At 39.6% G+C, this 20,622-nt stretch overlaps 1 protein-coding gene across 5 annotated transcripts in view; it reads right to left on the reverse strand.

Moving 5' to 3' along the window:
- The window catches only part of RALGDS (ral guanine nucleotide dissociation stimulator), a 217,691-nt gene that overhangs the window by 134,576 nt on the left and 62,493 nt on the right, over nucleotides 1-20,622 (reverse strand). The gene's annotated exons all lie outside the window — the stretch shown is intronic.

Raw genomic sequence — 20,622 nt, forward strand, 5'->3', positions numbered from 1 at the left:
TGGTAACCCCTTTTCTTACATGGTTTATTGTATACCCATGTCACTAAAGTAACATGGTGACAATGATACTTCATTCAACATGCCAGCAACTGGGTATAACAAAGTTTAGACTTCTACGAGCACTAGCTGGTTTCTTTCCTTTCGTTTTCCCTTTTTTCTAATGGTGATTGTGCCATTTAGTGGGTTTTTTTGTTTGTTGTATATCTACTGTGAAGAGGCTTTAAAAGAGGGTCTGTAACAATTTTTGCTTATCTCATGATACAGTACTTATAGTAGATTATCCCAGTTTTTTTGTATTTACTATTGGGGTTTTTTTTTTGTTTTTTTTATCAATTCCAGGGTCATGAGGTTCCCCTGGGGTGGGATCGGACATGTTCTGTTGTTAACTGACACTTTCCCCACATAGGCCTACCCTCAGGCACCCGGCACTCTGGGATAACTTCCCTTCTGTTTCCTAAGTTAGTTCTCTCACCCCACGGGCGGAAAGGTAGACCCTCTGTAAGGCCTGGTCAGTACCAGTATTCTACAGATACCAGTCCCCCAATGTAGCCACAGTCTTCACCTAAAGCAGCCCCCACTCAGCCTCGGGAGACTGATTGCATCTGCCAGCTGTTGGTTGCCCCCGGGACTTAGTGCACAAGGGATGGTGTCTGGAGATAGGCCACCAGCTGACCAGAACCCCTCAAATACAGAGTACAGAAATATCAGGAAATCCAGAAACAAGCCAAAGTCAAAACAAAGGAAATCAAACTTTCGGTTCCGGGCACCCCATGTGAAGCAGAAGGACACAGAGGCTCCTGCATACCCTGGTGAAAAATAGCTTAAAACCCAGCGGAGTACTCGCATAAGCCACCGAACAACACTGCACATGCGGCTGGACAAGTGTTTGGGGAAGTCAGCTTCTAAAAGAGCGGCGGCTCACACGTGTTAGCAAGACGCCCGGAGGGTGAGTGGGGCTAAAATGCCTACGGAGAAAGAGTCTAGGCTGACAAGCAGTCAGGAAATTACACAGGAAATCAGTCTACCAAGGGAGGTACAAAGGGAAGGGCACAAGCAGAATCGGGGTCAAAAAACAAAGATCAGTCAAGGCAGAGTTCAATGGATAGTTAGGAACAGGCACAGGTCAGCAACAGAGAAATACTCAAAATCACTCTAGCACAGGTAAGCCCAGCAGACACTATAACAGGCACTGGTGACTGGGAGCAGTCCCAGCAGTCAATAGCAGCACAGGACCCAGTCAGGAGCTGATTAGCCTCTAGAATCCCCTTTAGCTGTGTGCAGCCCAACAATGGATGCTGGGGATGCCAAAAATACATCGGGTTGCACAACTAAAGGGAAGCAGAGGCTGCTGCTATATTAGTTCTCCTGGCTGCTGCAAATGATGTTGCCCTGACGTTGACCTTCTACCTTGTCTGGTGACTACTTATTGTTTGTTAGTCTGTTTCCCCCTGTTGTCCTTTATTTTACCCCTAGTGTTTCCTCTCCCCTTGTTATGCCCAATTTTTTTACTTTTTTTTTATACTATTTCTTACTCCAATGTCTCATACACATTCACAGGTACAGCGCTGAAGATTCGCACCCCTAAGGTCAAAGGACCTAATGGCTCTAACAAACGCTTGCAGTTATTTATGCCCAACAAAAAGTGAGGGTACATATTTTGTTACTCCAAGAAACTCACTTCCAGACCAATAGAAACCCACCTCTCCGCATCTGCTACTATACCACATGGTATCATAGCTCGGATATTAGAACAAGGGGAGTATCAATCGCATTTCACAAATCATTATCACTGCTGGTACTGAACTCCCTTATTGATCACCAGGGCAGGTACCTATTTCCTAAGGTATCCATTTGGGGGAGGATGTTTACATGGGCCTCACTGTACTCTCCGAATCACCAACCCACCATAGCAATGATCAAGTACTTAGATGCTTAAAAAGGGTTTGCTGAAGACACCATTTTAGTTGGGGAATACCTCAACCTTTCCCTCAACCCCCAGAAAGATATCTCATCAGGCAAAACTCATGTTCCATATTCTAGGCTGAATTTCTTTCGCTCTAAATTATTTGAGATTGTTGGATGTATGGCATTCATTACAACCGACATCCAAGGATTTTACTTTTTATTTCAACCCTCACCGCATGTACTCCCGGATTGATTGTATTCTGGTTAGTCACTCTGCTTTGGATTGGTGCCTTTTATCTGACATTGACTCATGCCCATGGTTGGACCATGCGTCGGTCTCAGTAACTTTCAATGTCCCACAAGTTAACTTTAGAGGGTGGACTTGGAAATTTAACGACTCCCTATTTAAAGACCCTTTATGTGGAAAAAGCGGTAGTAGAGGCTATTATTAATTTTATTAGGGATCATTCCTCTGATACTACCCTCCTACCTGTGCAATGGGAAGCCATGAAAACAGTGATTAGGGGAGTACTAATACGGTACACAACTAAAATGAGATTGCAGGACATCAAATCTATTTCTGACAAGATTAGTAACTTGGAACTTCCATAAACAAAACATGTCCCCCGATACATTTCTAGAACTGACAGCCGCCTGAACCCCTTTTAGAATTGTATGACCTAGCACAGCCGTCGCCAACCGGTGGTCCGGTCCGCGGCTCTCGTCGGTGTATACCCGAGCAGGGTCAGGAGAAGGACCCTGCTGGGGGGACGCACCGGCCAGAGCCACAGACCACGTACCCTGAGCAGTTCCCAGGCTCAGGGAAGAAGGCGGGCTGTGTCTCTGCACACAACCCGCCCACTCTCCTAATGCAGGATCAGATCTGTGATGCGGGAGTGGGTGGGGTTATGTCTAAAAGACGTCACTTTGGGGGAGGTTTCTCCCCCTTTGAGTGACACCTGGCTCCCAGTGCATGCGCGGTCGGGATTTTAGTAGTCTGCGGACCTGAAAAGGTTGGCGACCGCTGACCTAGCGCATCAACGCTTTAAGGATCGCTTTTGCAAATTGATATACCAGTGTGGGGATAAATGCAGGAAACTGTTGGCAAGAAGGCTTTTCCCTTGTGCACCCACCACATATATTCCCTCAATACGGACACCAACGTTAGACCTGACGTCCATCCCCCAGGATATTTTACAGGCATTCCATAAATATTATTCTGAGCTATACCAGATCCGCCGAATCAGGGAGTCCTGGCCTCTCTCCAGCAATATATTACAGACACGGCCCTACCCACATTGGATTCAGAGATAGTATCTTTTTTAGAATCCCCATTTATGGAGGAGGAGGTCTCTATGACCATAAAGTCCACACTGGCTGGTAAAAGCCCCTCACTTCAAAGGTTTACAAACTACATGCCCTTAATCTTGTTTCCTTCTTAACAAAGGTCTATAATTCTGTATCTGAAAACACATTCTTTCCATCTCAAAGTGTAGAGGCCCATTTTACAGTCCTTCCGTAAGGACCATACTGTTTGTTCGAACTATAGGCCTATTTCGTTAATTAATGTGGATGTTAAGGTATTCTCTAAACAGATAGCCAACAGACTCTCTCACCACATGCCCTACTTATAACATAAAGATCAAGTGGGCTTTATCCCAGGAAGGGAAGCAAGAGAGAACACTCTCAAAACTATTTTATTAACTCAACATGCAAAGGCTTCAGGGGTATCCATGTGTTTGTTATCTGTTGATGCCAAGAAAGTATTCGACAGGTTTAGCTGGTCCTTTATGTATGAAGCATTGCGGCAGGAAGGGCTAGGGACTAGTATGATTTCGAGAATAACAGCTTTATATTATGCCCCATCAGCTAAAGTGAGAATTAACGGCTCCTTATCTGACCCTATCTGACCCTGATATTTAATGGTACCAGGCAGGGCTGCCCATTGTCAACATTGTCATATGCGTTGGTCATGGTTTTTGGCTGCGGCACTGAGGAACAGCTCAAATCTCAAAGGTATCAAGTTGGGCGACATTCACCATAAATTGATCCTATATGCCGATGACCTTTTGGTTTATATCACGTCCCCACACACCTCTATACCTTCCATCCTTAGGGAATTTTAACAATTTAGCACCTATAGCAATTTTAAGGTAAACTTTTTTAAGTCGTAAGTTCTTAACATTTCCCTAAAGGCCTTTCAAATGGCATCTATTAACAATAACACCTCTTTCAGGATATGCAATGAAGCAATTAAATACCTGGGAATCTTCATCCCCTCAGACCCCACCAAATTATTTGCATGCAATTATACCTCTTTATATACTCTTTATACAAATAACAGAAATATGCCACTTTGCCCCTTTCATGGTTTGCGGGAATAATTCCATCAAAATGGATGTTCTGCCTCGCCTACTTTATGTGTTTCAGGCGTTCCCCATCTTTTTACCTGTCCCCTACCTATGTAAGTTACATAGGTTGTTTCGGATCTTTTTATCCAAAGCAAGACGTCCTCGCATAGCTTACCGCACTTACGCTACAGCCAAGTACTGGGTACTGGATTTTACCTCGTACTATAAGGCATCAGTGTTGGTTCGCATGTTTGACTGGTTTCATAATCGAGGGAGGAAGAGTTGGGCTCTTATTAAAAAACACCTCTCTCCAGTGGATCTCAGGTCCCTCCTATGGATAGGGATGGATGGATTTGGCAACCCAGCCTTCCCTCCGGGTATGAGCAAAACTCATTTTCTTGATCTGGTCCTCATCAAGTGATCGATCGTTAGGGGGTATTCTCCAGAATGGCCAAGTCCCTTCCATCTCATCCCTCCACTTTCCATCAGGAAGTAGGATGGCCTCTTGGTTTGGGTATAGGCAAATTGTCTTCAATGTATTATCAATATTGGATATATCCATGATACTCAGAAGTCTGACAGGGTTTGAGAAAATGTTGAGATCTCCTGACCACCCAACGCATGTAATCTTCCAGTTATACAGTTTCTTGAACCAGGCCACTACCCCCAGCGCTCTAGTGGATATAAGATACTGGAAATCAGATCTGGGCGTAGAAATATCAGCCGAAGACTGGGAGAAATCCTTCACTCTAACACATAAATTAACTCTTACTTGTAAAGCCCAAGAGACCAAATAAAAGATTTTGTCCAGATGGTACCTTTAGGTAAATTGGAAGAGAAAAGAAAGAGAAGGCTGTTTTTATGGCACTCCAATTTTTCTCTGTTAAAAACATGTATTTATTTAATACAATAATCATAAGCCTAACAAAAATTCAACAGTATGCAATAGTACATACAATTGTTATTATGATAAATAAAAATAAAGGTCAGCTTTAGACGGTACTAACTGGACTTAATTTGCTATTAGTAATCTTTTAGTTGTAGCAGCAAATATGGGTCCCCTTTCCCGACACGTTTTGCCCAGAAGGGCTTCCTCAGGGGATGTTGGAGAGCCAATAGCAAACTAGAAAACATGGCATGGTATAATAAATTGTTTGTTCATAAAGATAAAGCAATATATAGACATACATAAATTGTACAATCATTATTACTCAGAAATATGACAAACAGATTGTGCACAGAATATATAGGTTTACATATGTATCAACACATAAGAATATGGTTTCCAAAGTAAAGAAAGTTAAAAATTAAAAGTCATTGAGGATGGTCAATAAAAAATATGTTAGTGAGATATCGTGGAACTTACTAGTTTAGAACGCAGTCTCCGTGTATGCCAGTTAGAGAGAGCAAATGAAGCCTGGTTTTAGAGGTTGGCTGCGGTGTATACAAGACAGGTAAGGTATCCGTTAAATAATTCAGCATAAGTATAGAATTCCAGATGTTGTAAACACAAAAAAGAAGATAAGCTGATATAGGTGAGCACAGACTATATGGCTGTAACTTACATTTGATTAGTGTTAAAGATTATGTGGCAATGGGCCCACTGTGATCAGGATTGATATTTAGAAGATCCTCCTTGACTCTAATTGTAAAAATAGTTCTATGTTTCAAAGTTTCTCTGTAAAAGAGATGTATATAGTAAAGACCCAATTGTTTAAGATCAATACAGTGAATGGGTAAGAGTTATATTGTTTACCTGATTAGACGCCTTGGTTTATACTGTCAACTAAAGAGGTTGATGACTGGTTAAAGGGTATTTTCACGCTAAGGAATGAAAGCAATAAATTAAGACGTAATATGGATTTCAAAATTTTAAACATGTAACTGATAAAGCTAGGTAGAGGAGATGAAAGTACTCACTTGTTGATTTATAGGGAAGGATAAGGATGTATGTATTGTTAGTAGGATTGTTCTATAGGGAGACAAAAGAAGAGTAAAAGGAGAACGATTCCAAGGATATTAAAATTGGGTTTTATTCAGTGGATATGAATTCAATAAATGAAATCCAAAAGAGAAAGTGGGGTATAATAAAAAGTAAAATTGAGTACTTACAAGTTGAGATAAGGATGCAACCTGACAGCAGCCGGCCAGCACAGAGGGCTGGTGCTGCGTTCAGGGCATCCTTTTAAATGAAGATACATGAATAATGCTAATGAAGCAATTATGTTTCCAGAAATATTGAATAAGGGCAACTGCTGCCCTTCTTCTGCGGGAGTTTTGAAATCTTGTGAGATTTCATGTTGCTCTCAGTTTTAGAGAATCATATGTACACTTGCGCTTAGGCTAGTGTTTCTAGTGAGACAGTGAGTGAGGGCAGCTTCTGCTCTCATCTAATAAAAGATATCATTTACTGTCATTGTTTAAACACTGCTGATGGGTGTGTGCTTGTTGCCATAGTTTGTCATTTGGTTTAGTGCGGCCCGCTAAATATTAAGGGCCAGTGGAAGGTAAGAAGCCGAGTGAGGTATGAGAGAGGAGGTGTGGTTTATTTACAATTGTGAGGGGTTTTAGCGTGTACCAGATCTTCCAAGACTTATACTAAATAATTGTAGAGAATTAGGTAAAATAATAAAGTTGCATCAAATGTTCAGTGGCTAGGTTCTCTAACCTGACAAGGGATATTTCCCTTCTATTGTCAAGTCCTGGACATCTTAAATGATGGTGCCCAAATGAGGAGGACATATACAGCGGGTGCCAGCAGAGCTAGCATAGCCGTATGGTGGGCGTCCCAGAAACAGTATGGAACGCCTCCCGCCCCTCGTTGAGAACATAAGCAGTATTCAATATATGTAACGGTTAGTAGAGAAATCTCAAAAATAAATCATAATTAAAGGTAAATATCAAGTTAGTAATTAATAGGAAGGAAACTATTTTCTTTTCAGCCTATTATACACAATACATAAGTCGTATTTTTTTTGGAATTCTTAAGCCTATAAATCTGACAGTAAAGACTATAAATACACATAAATTATGTTGAAGGTTCACAGTTGTTCATGTTAAGAGTGCAATGTGTTACTTGTAATATAAACATTGTAAATAAACATAGGTATAAACATTAAAGTATTCTTCCGTCATGTAACCTAATAAATTTCCAAGCCCATTAATTGAATAGTTATATTATTCAATTTGTGTAACTAATCTTTTTTTAATAAAGTAGGACTATTGGAAAAGAGAGATATCCTGAAAGGAGGGACAAAAGTTGATAGAAATAAGAGCATAGGATAATTTGAGTATACTCATAATGATTATAGAAAGGATTGAAAAGACAGCATGTCGTTTAGACCTGGTGGGACACAAGCATTCAAGGTATGAATCCATTTAGTGTCTGCCTTTTTTATGGCAGCATCAAAAACACCCCCTCCAGGGTTGGGGAATATTCTTTACAAGGCTGAAAATAAAATAGCTTTATTGTTGAAATAATTTTGTATACCAACATGGTAACTGATGGGAGTAACCATTTTGCCCAAATTTATGGCATATAGATCATAAATACTTTTCTTGTCTCTTCGTTTTCCCTACATAAAATTTTCCACAAACACATGTGATCAAATAAATGACTCCTATAGTAGTACAGTCTACATGATGTTTTAGTCTTTGCCAAGTATTGTTTGGCAGAAGCTCTCCTGTTCTCTGAGCCAAGGGCACTGCAAGCATTTACCAAATCTCAAAGTGCCCCAGCGCAGCAATTGCAGGGGCCTATCCTGGGGGTCAGTGTAGTGGCTGTGTACCAGATTATCCCTCAGCGAAGGAGATTTCCTATATGTTATGTTAGGGTAAAGATTAAAAATTTGGAAATATTTTGGTCACTTAATAAGATATCCCAGTGTTTCCTGAAAATATTGGAATTTCTGTATGTTGATTGTTGAAAATGGTTATTAATCTTACTTTTGTTTATAGGATACTGGAAATCAGATCTGGGCGTAGAAATATCAGCTGAAGCCTAAAACATAAATTAACTCTTACTTGTAAAGCCCAAGAGACCAATAAAAAGATTTTGTCCAGATGGTACTTTTAAGTAAATTGAAAGAGAAGAGAAAAAGAAGGCTGTTTTTATGGCACTATAATTTTTGTCTGTTAAAAAAATGTATTTATTTATTCAATAATCATAAGCCTAATAAAAATTCAACAGTATGCAATAGTACATACAATTGTTAATATGATAAAAATAAAGGTCAGCTTTAGACTGGCCTTTGGTTTAGTTTCTGAGATCGTTTGGTTTGAGTGATTAAGGAATCCCAATTTTGGTTTAAGGCTTGTTGGTACGCTTTTTTGAGAAGCTTTTTTCTATATCCTCCTATTAAGAGACTGTCACATAGGACCAAAGATTCCTTCTTAAAGTCTGAGAGGTTGGTGCAGTTATGTCCTAATCTCAGATATTGACTGAGAGATATGCTTTTTTTAAGTGGAGAGGGGACTAGGCATATGCAGAATTGTATTTCTTGCCATATCCTTTATAAATAATGTAGTGTCTATATTGCCAGTAACAGTGGTCTGAATGTACGTGTCCAGAAAGTTCTGTTAAGAAGATGTGTAATGCTGTTTTAGAATCTGTCCAAATTATGAAGATATCATCTATATATTTTTTCCAGATTACTATAGATGGTTTGTATGGTTTTATTTTTAGATTCTGAAATATTTTGTTTTACCAATGGCATAGGAAGAGGTTAGCATATGACGGTGCGCACCGTGTGTCCATTGCCACACCTTGAGTTTGAAGGTAATATTGGCCTTTAAAAGTAAATATGCTCCTGTTAAGAATGTATTCAAGAATTGAACCTATACATTTTAGTGAAGTAAATGTTTGTAGAATAGAATAGATCCAAAAGAGTTCTTATTATTTTAAGGCCTTTGTGGTGGGGTATGCTACTATAGAGCGCCTCCATGTCTATTGTCACAAGGATTGAATTTGGGAAGTTGTGAAGTGAGTTTCAAAAGGTCTATAGTGTCTTTTAGAAGTGATGGGAGATTTGTAACTAATGGACTTCGCTGGCATTAGATGAAATTATGGGTCTTCCTGATGGATTATTGATACATTTATGGAGTTTAGGCAGGGAGTAAAAAGTACAGTTAGGTCCATAAAACAACTGTTTTCTAATTCTAGTTCTGTACATTACCACAATTAATTTTTAATGAAACAACTCTGATGCAGTTGAACTGCAGACTTTCAGCTTTAATTCAGTGCATTGAACAAAAAGATTGCATAAAAATGTGAGGAACTACAGCCTTTTTATAACACAATCACTTCATTTCAGAGGCTCAAAAGTAATTGGACAAATTAAAAAGCTGAAAATAAAATGTTCATGTCTAATACTTGGTTGAAAACCCTTTGCTGGCAATGACAGTCTGTAGTCTTGAACTCATGGACATCACCAGATGCTGGGTTTCCTCCTTTTTCATTCTCTGGCATGCCTTTACTGCAGCAGCTTTCAGTTGAAAGCAAGTGAAATGCATGTTAAATTGGGTTCAGATCAGGAGACTGATTTGGCTTTTCAAGAATATTCCACTTCTTTGCTTTAATAAACTTCTGGGTTGGTTTGGCTGTATATTTTGGGTCATTATGAAATGCCTCCCAATCAATTTGACTGCATTTAGCTGGATTTGAGCAGACAGTATGTCTCTAAACACCTCAGAATTCTTTTGTCAGCTTCTGTCCTGTGTCACATCATCGATAAACACTAGTGTCCCAGTGCCACTGGCAGCCATGCACGCCCAAGCCATCACACTGCCTCCGCCATGTTTTACAGGTGATGTGGTATGCTTTGGATCACGAGCTGTTCCACACCTTCTCCATACTTTTTTCTTGCCATCATTCTGGTAAAGGTTGATCCTGGTTTCATCTGTTCAATGAATGTTTTTCCAGAACTGTGCTGGCTTTTTTAGATGTTTTTCTTGAGGCTTATGAGTGGCTTGCACCTTCCAGTGCACTCTCTGTATTTACTTTCATGCAGTCTTCTCTTTATGATAGACTTTGATATTGATATGCCTACCTCCTGGAGAGTGTTGTTCACTTGGTTGGCTGTTGTGAAGGGGTTTCTCTTCACCATGGAAATGATTCTGCGATCATCAACCACTGTTGTCTTCCCTGGACGTCCAGGTCTCTTGGCATTGCTGAATTCTTCAGTGCTTCGTTTCTTTCTCATGATGTACCAAACTGTAGATTTTGCCACTCCTAATATTGTAGCAATTTCTCAGATGTTTTTTCTGTTTTTGCAGCTAAGGATGGCTTGTTTCACCTGCATGGAGAGCTCCTTTGACCGCATTTTTATGCAATCTTTTTGTTCAATCCACTGAATTAAAGCTGAAAGTCTGCAGTTCAACTGCATCTGAGTTGTTTCATTTAAAAATAACTGTGGTAATGTACAAAACCAGAATTGGAAAAAAGTTGTCTCTATCCAAATATTTATGGACCTAACTTGTAGGTGTAACAGGGTGTTTCATGAGAAGGTAATCTTTCATTTTGGCATTTATTGTTCCTACATGTAGAGCCTGACTTAGTAAGTCATAGTATTTATTGAAGAACTGATCAATTAAATTTCCAGCAATTGGTTTATACCATTCTCGATTATCCAATATTTTTAAACACAGTTGTTCATATTGGCACCTATTCATAATCACAACATTCCCATCTTTGTCTGATGGCTTGATCGCAATACTTTGGTTTTTCTTTAGTTGAGTTAAATCCTTGTGTAAATTAGGTGAAAGGTTGTCAGACAAGTAGGAGCTTTGGATTGTTAGGTTATTGATGTCCCTAGAGACCAAATAAACAAAAGTCAGGATGTGTGAAAATGTAGTTAAATTAGGAATGAAAGTGGATTTGGGACGCCTAGTAGGGAATAAAGGCTGAGTTTCTTGCAAAGTGCTAGTATTGTCAATTTCAGCTTCCTTGTTCTCTTCCTGTAACTCATGAAGAATTTTGAGTGTCCTAAAGTCTTGAATTCCAAATTGACTAAGCTCAGAAGAAATGACAAATTTGTTAGAAGTAGATTTGTCAAACATAGTTTTAAGCGCTAAATTCCTGGCAAATAAGTTAGTATTAATCAAATTTGCTGAGGGGCAGAAGGTTAAACCTAATTTTAAGAGTTTGTTTTCATCCGGTGTTAAGGTGTATGAAAAGAGATTAATTATTAAATATTAAATATCCACTTCTGGTCCTCTATTGATAGTTTTTCGAGGTAAGTGTCCATGGGGCCTGTTTTCCGAATGGGAGATGGTAGGGGGAGGATGAAGATCTAAAAAGGATTTGCTGGATTTGGGGATCGTACCTGGGTTATGTACCGGAATGAAGGAAGTGGGTAACGGTAGGAAAGATGGGGAGGTGAACGGAAAATGGGTTGGGGGGTTGGTTGTGGGCATGTCAAGTTGAAGGTCATCAATTATAAGGGCTAGTGTAAATACTAGGATATCAATAGGATAAGAATCCCTGAGATCAGTCAAATGAGTAGGCAGAGTGGTTATGGAAGGTTAGCCTTTTGGTGCCTTGATGTAAGTTGGGTCCTAAGGAAAACTCCTGTGTGTTATATTGATGTGAATAGGGCCGTGTTGAGTCAGGATCCGATGGAGTTGGTTCCCAAGATGTTTTTGGGGCTGAAGTGGATGTGTAGGTGTAAGAAGGAAAATGATTCTGTCTTCATCTCCACCTTGTATCAGAATCATCAATGAAAAATGTTAGGAAAGCTGAGTGCATTGTGAGGGGTGATTGTCCTTTAAATCCCATTAAGTTTCTTTTGTGTGTCTATTAATCAAAGTATAAATAAGAAGCAATGACAACAATGACAATGACCAAAGTGTAATTAAGAAACATTATCTGGATATCAGGGCCATGCATTGTTTAGGACCATCAATGACTCAGGATTCCTGACAGATCACAGGTTTTCTTCAAACCTTTAATGAAATACTTTACAGTACAACCTACTTTACTTTGTATAAATAATACCATCTTTTTCTGAATAAAGCAGAACAGCAATTCTGAATTAACTGGTGTCTCTGTCTGTTCTCTTACCATCGTAAAATTAACCTAACAGCTGGCGTTTCTTTAAGAAATAGATACATTTTTCCTTGACATTTGGTGCCAAAACCCCAGATGGACAGATGACGATTGGACCAGCGCTGTGGTAACTGCATTGGAGCGATCGGAACATGCCCCAGCCGGCAGGTAAAGCCTAATTAGCTTACCGGGGTTCTTCCCTTGTTACACACTTTAAGTTACATTGTCTGGTCTGGTGAGTCACAAGCTTCATCACTCAAACCTCTTTTAGGAGATGTGTACACATGTGTGTGAGAGGTTTACATGTGTGTGAGATCTGTACATGTATGTGTAATTTGTACCTGTGTGGGTAATCAGTCTAAATGTCCTTAATGCTTTCCTCTCAACTAACCTGGTCAATCCTCACCACTGTTGTCTCGGACAAGCAGTAACGTGACCTATGGCTGCATTTTGGTAAACGGTCCCGTTCCGCATTATACACAAATGTCTTTAGATTCATTGTCTGCTTAGTCTGTTAGCCTACATAAAGACGATAATGTGTTATGTGATATTCTGTACAATCTTACAATACCCTATATAAAGACAATAACGTGTTGGGTGATATTATGTACAATGGCATAATAAGAAGGATTACATCTAATCTATTCAATTGTGAGCACATTGGTGGTGAATTGATTGTGTGTGTTGTGTATCTGTTTATGAGTGTGTAGGGTGTAACTGTGTGTTTAGCATATGCTTTCGGAGAGAATTTGCTGTATTAGAACACAAGGTTCTGTGTTGTTGGCTCAGGGAGCCAACCAATCGGCCGATCAAAACTGGTATGTCCAGGACATATCATGGGAGTCAGGGAATTATAGATTCAGATTTGTGCCTAGTAGGCAGAATCTGTGGAAAAGGCTGTCTCCAGGAGGCAGACTGGTAGAGCAGTATAAGAACGACTGAAAGCTAACAATGAAGAAGGATTGAACAAGAAACATTTGAGAAATATGCTTATATCTGGCCAAGTGAGAGTTTGAACAGAGGTGGCTGGTGCACCTCCGCCTACCAATATATAAAAGTAGACAAAAGTCATGATATCACCCCAGGCAAGATAAAATACACCACAAGCAGTAGAGTTTACAGAACTAAGCTAGAGATTGCAGCTGATAGTATAGAACAGTGGTTGCCAACCTAGCGCACTCAGGCACATCCCACCCACTTCTCTGAGCCTAGAAATTGTACAGGGGACATGGTCCGCAGCTCTGGCTCTGACCCCACTCAGGGTGCATTGACCAGAGCTGCGGACCCCCTAAATTTTCTCACGGACCACCTGTTGGCGACCGCTGGTAATGAATTTTGAGGAATAAAGTACACGTCTTCTGCACTGATAATAAATTATGTACATGTGAAAATTGAAATGGTGGTATTTTTTGTTGTCTAAAGTTTTGTTTAAACCTAGCAAGTTGTGAGAATGGTTATAGAGTAATGATCTGTGAGATCTCAAATGTTTATGTTGTGTCAATAGTGATATTGTTGATGAGATGTTATATTTGGCTATGCTAACTTATGATCTGGTGCACAATTGGTTTCTTGTGCTGTTTGTAATTTGTTGTAGTTAGTTGCTTGGTTTGTAATTAGTTGTTTGTATTGTTGTTTATACTTTCATTGTACTTCATTGTTAAGTACAAAGGTCTAGGACAATCTGAAAAATCTGAAAGAGTGTTGTACATACCTTACTGAGGAAGGGCTGAAACACAAACCAGGGTGAAGCTGACAACAGTTAATAAGATAGTAGAAGCAGACACTCCAGTGGCACTAAACCCTCATTAGGTTGGATCAGATACCTCCAACTGCTGCTTGTTTCTCTGTGATTAACTATTGCTTTCTTTTATGTGCCTTTGCACCCAGATAGGTAATATGTTTTTGCTTTTGGGAACATGCAAAGATGTTGGACGCATCTTACAATAGGAGGAGTAAATTCACCCTGTACATCCAAATACTGCACAAGGTACTGAATGGATGGATGGATTCCAAAAAAAGGTAGTACAATATTATTACAGTATGTGGATGATTTGCTTCTGTGCTTTGATGATGAGGAAACATATGGGAACAAAACTGTTTCCTAGCTAAGACAGGTGTCACGGCTCCTCAGGGCAAAGTGGTTGACCCACTGTGTCACCAACCCAGTGGGCGGAGATGTGCATGGGGCGCAGGGTCTAAGCAGTAGATTGGTCTTCTCCAGAGCCTCTAGAGACGAGGATGTTGTGGGGCAAGCTACTGCCAGGTTGCAGCCACTGTGCCCGCCAATTACCTGACTTGGAACAGGAAGTATGCAGAGTGTTGGATCCAGGAGCAGAAATGGTACTGGCAGCAGGAGACTGTAAGGAGGGTGAGCAAGAAGGAGGCACAGATGACCTGGACCTGTGGGGATCTGTGACAACAGGTATAAAGCAAATTAAGGTGAGCTGTAAAAGTTGTATTTTTAGCAATCATTTGATAAATGGGTCTAGTAGGGTACCACTGAGAGTGGATCCAAAACATCTATTTATTAATGATTTATTAACTTAATTAAAACACTTCCAATTTGGCAAAATATCATGCCTAGGGTATGAAAGATCTGAAAACAGCTATATTATCAGCTTCCACTTCCCCTCCCAGACTACAGGAAACAATTTTAGCTTTGCTCTCATAAGAATGCTGGCCATGCTACAGGAGTATGGAAACAGGGACCATTGGCATATTTCTCCTGTCAGCTAGATCATGTAATGGACTTGGTGTTGGATCACACAATTACTTTATATGCAAAATATTAAGCATGACACAAAGCATTTGTCAACAGCTAGGTTGGCTAAATATGGGGTTGTTTTACCAATTTATCAATCAGAAGGTGTAATATAATAAATCTTGCCACACTCTTTCAATGTGTTAAGGGTGCCTCAAGAAAAGTGAACGTACATGATTACTATGAATTTATACAAACCAAGACAGAGGGATTAGCAAATGTATCATCTAACTATATATGTTACTAATCCTGACTTTAAAATGTTTTTAGATGGTTCCTGATACTATACTGATGATGGGTAGCCACGTACTGGATATGCAGTGGTAAATGATGGTGTATTAAACAGAGTTTACCTTCTGATGTGTTGGTTCAGGATGCTGAATTGCAAGTCCTGATAGAAGCATGTACTCTGGCCAAGGTAGGAGAGATACTGTCTGGACAGATAGATATTATGCATTTGGCATAGCATAATACTAAAGTTCCCAAAATGACATTTACAGGTAAGCCAATTAAAATGCCTAATTAATGGGATTTTAATTCAGACTCCAGAAGCACAAGGTAATGTAAAAGCAGCCAAAAAAGCTGCCCTCCTGCCAATAGCACCTATAAGTGCCATGCTATCTGACATCATAGATAATAAAGGGTCTGGGAACTTAGAAGTCTTGGATAAACTACAGGAACAGGCCTCAGAGGAGGAAAAGAAAAATGAATGGAGCTGGCGTCGAAGAAAGACAATAAAAATGTCAGAACCATTGCCCCGATCATTGTACCCCATGGTGGCTCATCTTTCACATGGAATCGCTCACTAAGGTAAAAATGCAATGTCTATTACGATAAGGAAGTACTGGATAGCTCCTGGATTTATAGACTTTGCTGCAAGATATAAGAATTCTTGCCTTACCTGTTCATGCCATAACCCTGACCAAGTAGTAAAGACCCCTCGTTGACACTCACTTGTACCAGAATATCACTTCGACCCATCTATTTCAAGTAGATGTTATACAGCCTCCAAAAGTGGGAACATTTGAATATGTGCTTGTGTGTGTGTGTGTGTAGACATGTTTCCTGGATGGCCTGAGGCCTGGCTGGTAGCTAAAGTTACTGCTAAAACAGCAGCAAGGAAATAACGAGTTTGTCTGCAGATTTGGGGCCCTAGGGTAATAGAGTCAGAACAAGGATCTCATTTCAATAGGCATGTCCTATTAGAACTAATAAATGCATTAAATGTTACATTTAATAATAATATATTAATTATTATATGTCTCTCACACACCATATATTCCTCAAAGTAGTGGAAAGGTGGAGAGACTGAATGGTATTATTAAAAATAGGACTGCCAAATTACTGATAAAGTTGAGAAACATTGGGTTGAATGCCTGCCTATTGTAATATATTTAATATAAACACCACCTTAAGGGAAATATAGGCTTTCACCTTATAAAATAATATTTGGGATGGCCCCTAGAACAGAACTCCACTTTCTCCAATAGCTGAAAGCACTCTATTCTAATATGACAGGTTGTGTGGCCTCTTTGCAGAAATATCTAAACAAGGTGCATAAATATGTGTTTCATTCTATTCCAGGTCCAAACCCAACAGAATTCCAACAGTTTAAACCAGGAGATTGGGTGGTGATAAAAACCAGATGGACCTAGGAACCAAGTTTGGATGCTCCCCACCATGTTCAGCACTGACATCCGATAAACCACAGCAGACAAGCCTGGATACACGTCTCTCACTGCAATAAAGTCATTTGGAGAATCAAGCATGAAACGTGTGTATATGTATATGTGTTGTTTAGTAGTGGTGGTAAGCTAATATGAAATGTGGCATTATAAAATATATGCAACAGAAAGAGACTCCAGTTATATGCAAGATTTCCCGACAGTCTCTGACCTACAAATGCTCAATAGTTTTGCCCTGGGCATGGTGTACTCAACAGTACAAATGTCATGTCTAAAATAGGCGTTTGTGTGGTCAGTAGAATGACCAAAAGGGGAAAATGAGAAGGAAAATGATTCTGTCTCCGTCTCCATCTTGTATCAGAATCATCAATGAGAAATATTAGGAAAGCTGAGTGCATTGTGAGTGGTGATTGTCCTGTAAATCTCATTAGGTTTCTTTTGTGTGTCTATTAATCAAAGTATAAATAAGAAACAATGACAACAATGACAATGACCAAAGTGTAATTAAGAAACATTAAGAAAAGTGTAGTTAAGAAACAACAATTCATTATGAACTGGTGTCTGTTCTCTTATGATCATAATATTAACAGCTGATGTTTCTTTAAGAAATAGATACATTTTTCCTTGACAAGGTGGTGTTCATGGATGGCATGGCTTGTATTTTTTGGGATGGAGCCGGAACTGAATGTGGTGCTGGAAAGGGATGGGTTGAGGGAGGAGGTAGGGCTGCAGTGTAAGATGGTTTTGGGATTGATGGATTCCACTTATAAGCCTTTCTTTTAGTAAAGGCCCACTTATCCTTCTGAAATGTATTTTCCTTTTTGTTAAATGTCAACATTAAATCTCTCTAAATGCAACTTTAAAGTGTCATATTCTTCCTTAAAGGGATGAGAGTTGATAATACCGGTGTTTTTTTTCTTAATTTATAACTTTACCCATTCACTGTATTGATCTTAAACAATTGGGTCTTTACTATATACATCTCTTTTACAGAGAGTTTACACTAATCCAGACAAAATTCACTCAGTGTCCCAATTTACTCTCAGATTCCTCCTTCCCCCCCCCCCCCTTTTTTCTGTGTCTGTCTTTGCTTTCTGTTTTGTTATGTATCCCTCTGCAAGGTATTTTTATGATTAGAAACGTTTTTTGTGGTTTCTCCATGGAGGAAGGGATATAGTGAATGTAAATGCTCTATCTAAGGCACGGTAAAATGGCCCCCCATTTTGTGGATCTAGTTTCCTTTACCATATGACTAATACCTGTTTAAATATTGAGGTAGTTTCTGATGTGGTGTTCCCTGCCCCATAGTTTTGATCGAACTGTATAACTAAAATATATAATTGGAAAAAAAAATTATGACATTGGTATGCTGTGAAGGATAGCTTTATTAGGCTGGCTCTACACGAACAATGTAAACATTCCTATTTCATTTATGCATGTTTTTATGCATTTCTACTAGCATTTTAAAGCTTGCCTTTAAACTGCTGGAAACGTCTATGCTGAGTTTTCACCTTGTTTACGTTTCAAGAACTTATAGATGTAAGAAAACACCGAAAAACGCGTTAACCCTGCGTTTTGTTTTTTAAAATATTGCAAGGAGGGATATCCATAACGCTCATAAACGTGCCTCAAGGAAACATCCTGGTGTAGATTAGCCCATTGGAATGCATGGGAATTTTAAACATGGGCTTTTAAAGCCTCAGGTTAAATGCTCGGGAAAACGTCTGTTCTGTTCTATGAAGAGGGGAAGGGGAGAACGACGAAGCGGCACCTCGCTGCACTCTCTCTCCTTTCACTTCCATTAGGATCGTTCATCGTTGATTGTCCGTGGATCTGCCAGGACGGTCGTTCAGATGATGGATGACGGGTGCTGTACACACGCCAGATTCTCATCTGATATCGGCCCTGAGCTGATTATCGAATGAGTACCAATGCAAGTGTGTACGTAGCCTTAAAATGTCAAATGAATGATAGACACAAAATCACGCAATACTTTAGTAGCTTAATGCCCTTTGTATATGCCTTGAGACTTTCCTTCACATCAGAGTGTATAGTGATAAGAAAATCTGTTAAGAACCAAAAGCACAGCACCATGGACCTCATCTCTTGTATGATGACACATTAACCCTTGCTTGACACCCTTGCTTTGGAATTCACTGGTATCTTTGTCCTCATGGTTTACAAATTTCTAGTGCCGCAGCCTACTATAATTGCATTATTCACAGACAACTATCAAGAAACCCAAGGGGAAGACTAATAATTTGTCTACCTTCTGATCCCTTATTTGTCCAAAACTTGCCCAGCTGGAATCAGACTATGAAGACAGATAGTTTAGAAAGGTTCCTCCACATCTGGAAATATCTCCCATCTCTGCAACAGTTTACATCCAAGGAGGAAGAGTCCTGCATACATTTCAGCGTTGTGGGCTGCCATAGTTATATCAGAGCGGAAGTTTAATTTTCATTGGCCCCTGGTACAGGTGCAGGGGGAAAGTAAAACTACATTACAGTCAAACTAAATAAAAAAGCATGGGGGGTACAATCACATTCAGATTAAAGGTGCGTACACACTTCCAATTTTTATCGTTCCAATCGAACGACGAACGATTGATTGGGCAAAAAATCGTTCGTAAAAAGTAACCAACGACGCCGACGAACGAGGAAAGTCGCTGGAAACGAACGACCGGACCGACGGATCGGATTGGACGACGATCGTTGAACATCGTTCGTGTGTACGGTCGTTCGTTGATCGTCCATGTTCAGAGCATGCGTGATGAACGAACGTCCGTTCACTTTCCTGTCGTGCACATAGTTCCTCTATCGCTCAAACGATCGTATCTATTGTGTGTACAATATCTATGAACGATCGTGTCGTTAACTCTATGTGCAGGATCGGTGCTATACGATCGTTCGTATTTATCGTGCATGAACGTTCGTCGTTCGTTTTCCAACGATAATAATTGGAAGTGTGTATGTAGCTTTACCAAACCTACTGTATGTAACATAGGACCTGTCTGAACAATCCAATCACTTTTTATCTAATTAGGCAGGTCCTTTCACTACACTAGTTTCCAAATGAGATTGTACAGTCAGATTGTAAAATTTGTGGCGAGTTTAGGGAGGATCAGAAGGTGAATCAGGTAGGAATTTATTCTATTTGGAGTGAATTGGACCCCACTTTGGTCCAATGGTCTACAATTTAAAAATGTCCAATTTTTCAATGTAATTCTTTTTATTTAGTTAATTCTGCAATAAAGGACCTGCCTGTAATTTTTTATTTCTAAGGTTCAGTTTCGGTATGTAGATATCTGAGTAATTTTGGTGTATATAAATAATAAGCTCCACAGTTGTTTCAAAGCTAGTAAGTATGACATATGGGGCAGAATCCTGACTTCATTGGATTCCTTATTTCACTATCTATTGCTGAATCACCGTGAATATGCCTAGTCGGGTTTACACTCTCGCCGTACGACACACTGCCAGAGTGTTGTGAAACTGTTGATTTTCCACGTCAATGCATAAAGTGTGAGAGGAGGAGAATGTACATATTACAACAGGACACTTGGTGCATACCACATGCTCTCAGCTCATTACTTTACATAGAAAATTCTCATCTACTCTTTGCTGGCCAATAAATGATTTAGGTACAGGTCATCACAACAGATAATGTGATGTCTGAGAACAAAAAAAATGAGCAGTATTCCCCCACCTTATTAATAGGTGATGTATAAATCAAATACAGTTGTCACTGTAGTAATTACTATTGGTTGCTTTTTACCTTCTCTAACATTTCTAACGTTTAATTTTTTGTATAAACCACCAACAGGATTTTCTCATCGCCAAAAAACAAATCAGTTTGGGAGGGGGTACTGATTCA

The sequence above is a fragment of the Pyxicephalus adspersus genome, chromosome Z (assembly GCF_032062135.1).
Source record: "Pyxicephalus adspersus chromosome Z, UCB_Pads_2.0, whole genome shotgun sequence".
NCBI lineage: Eukaryota > Metazoa > Chordata > Amphibia > Anura > Pyxicephalidae > Pyxicephalus > Pyxicephalus adspersus.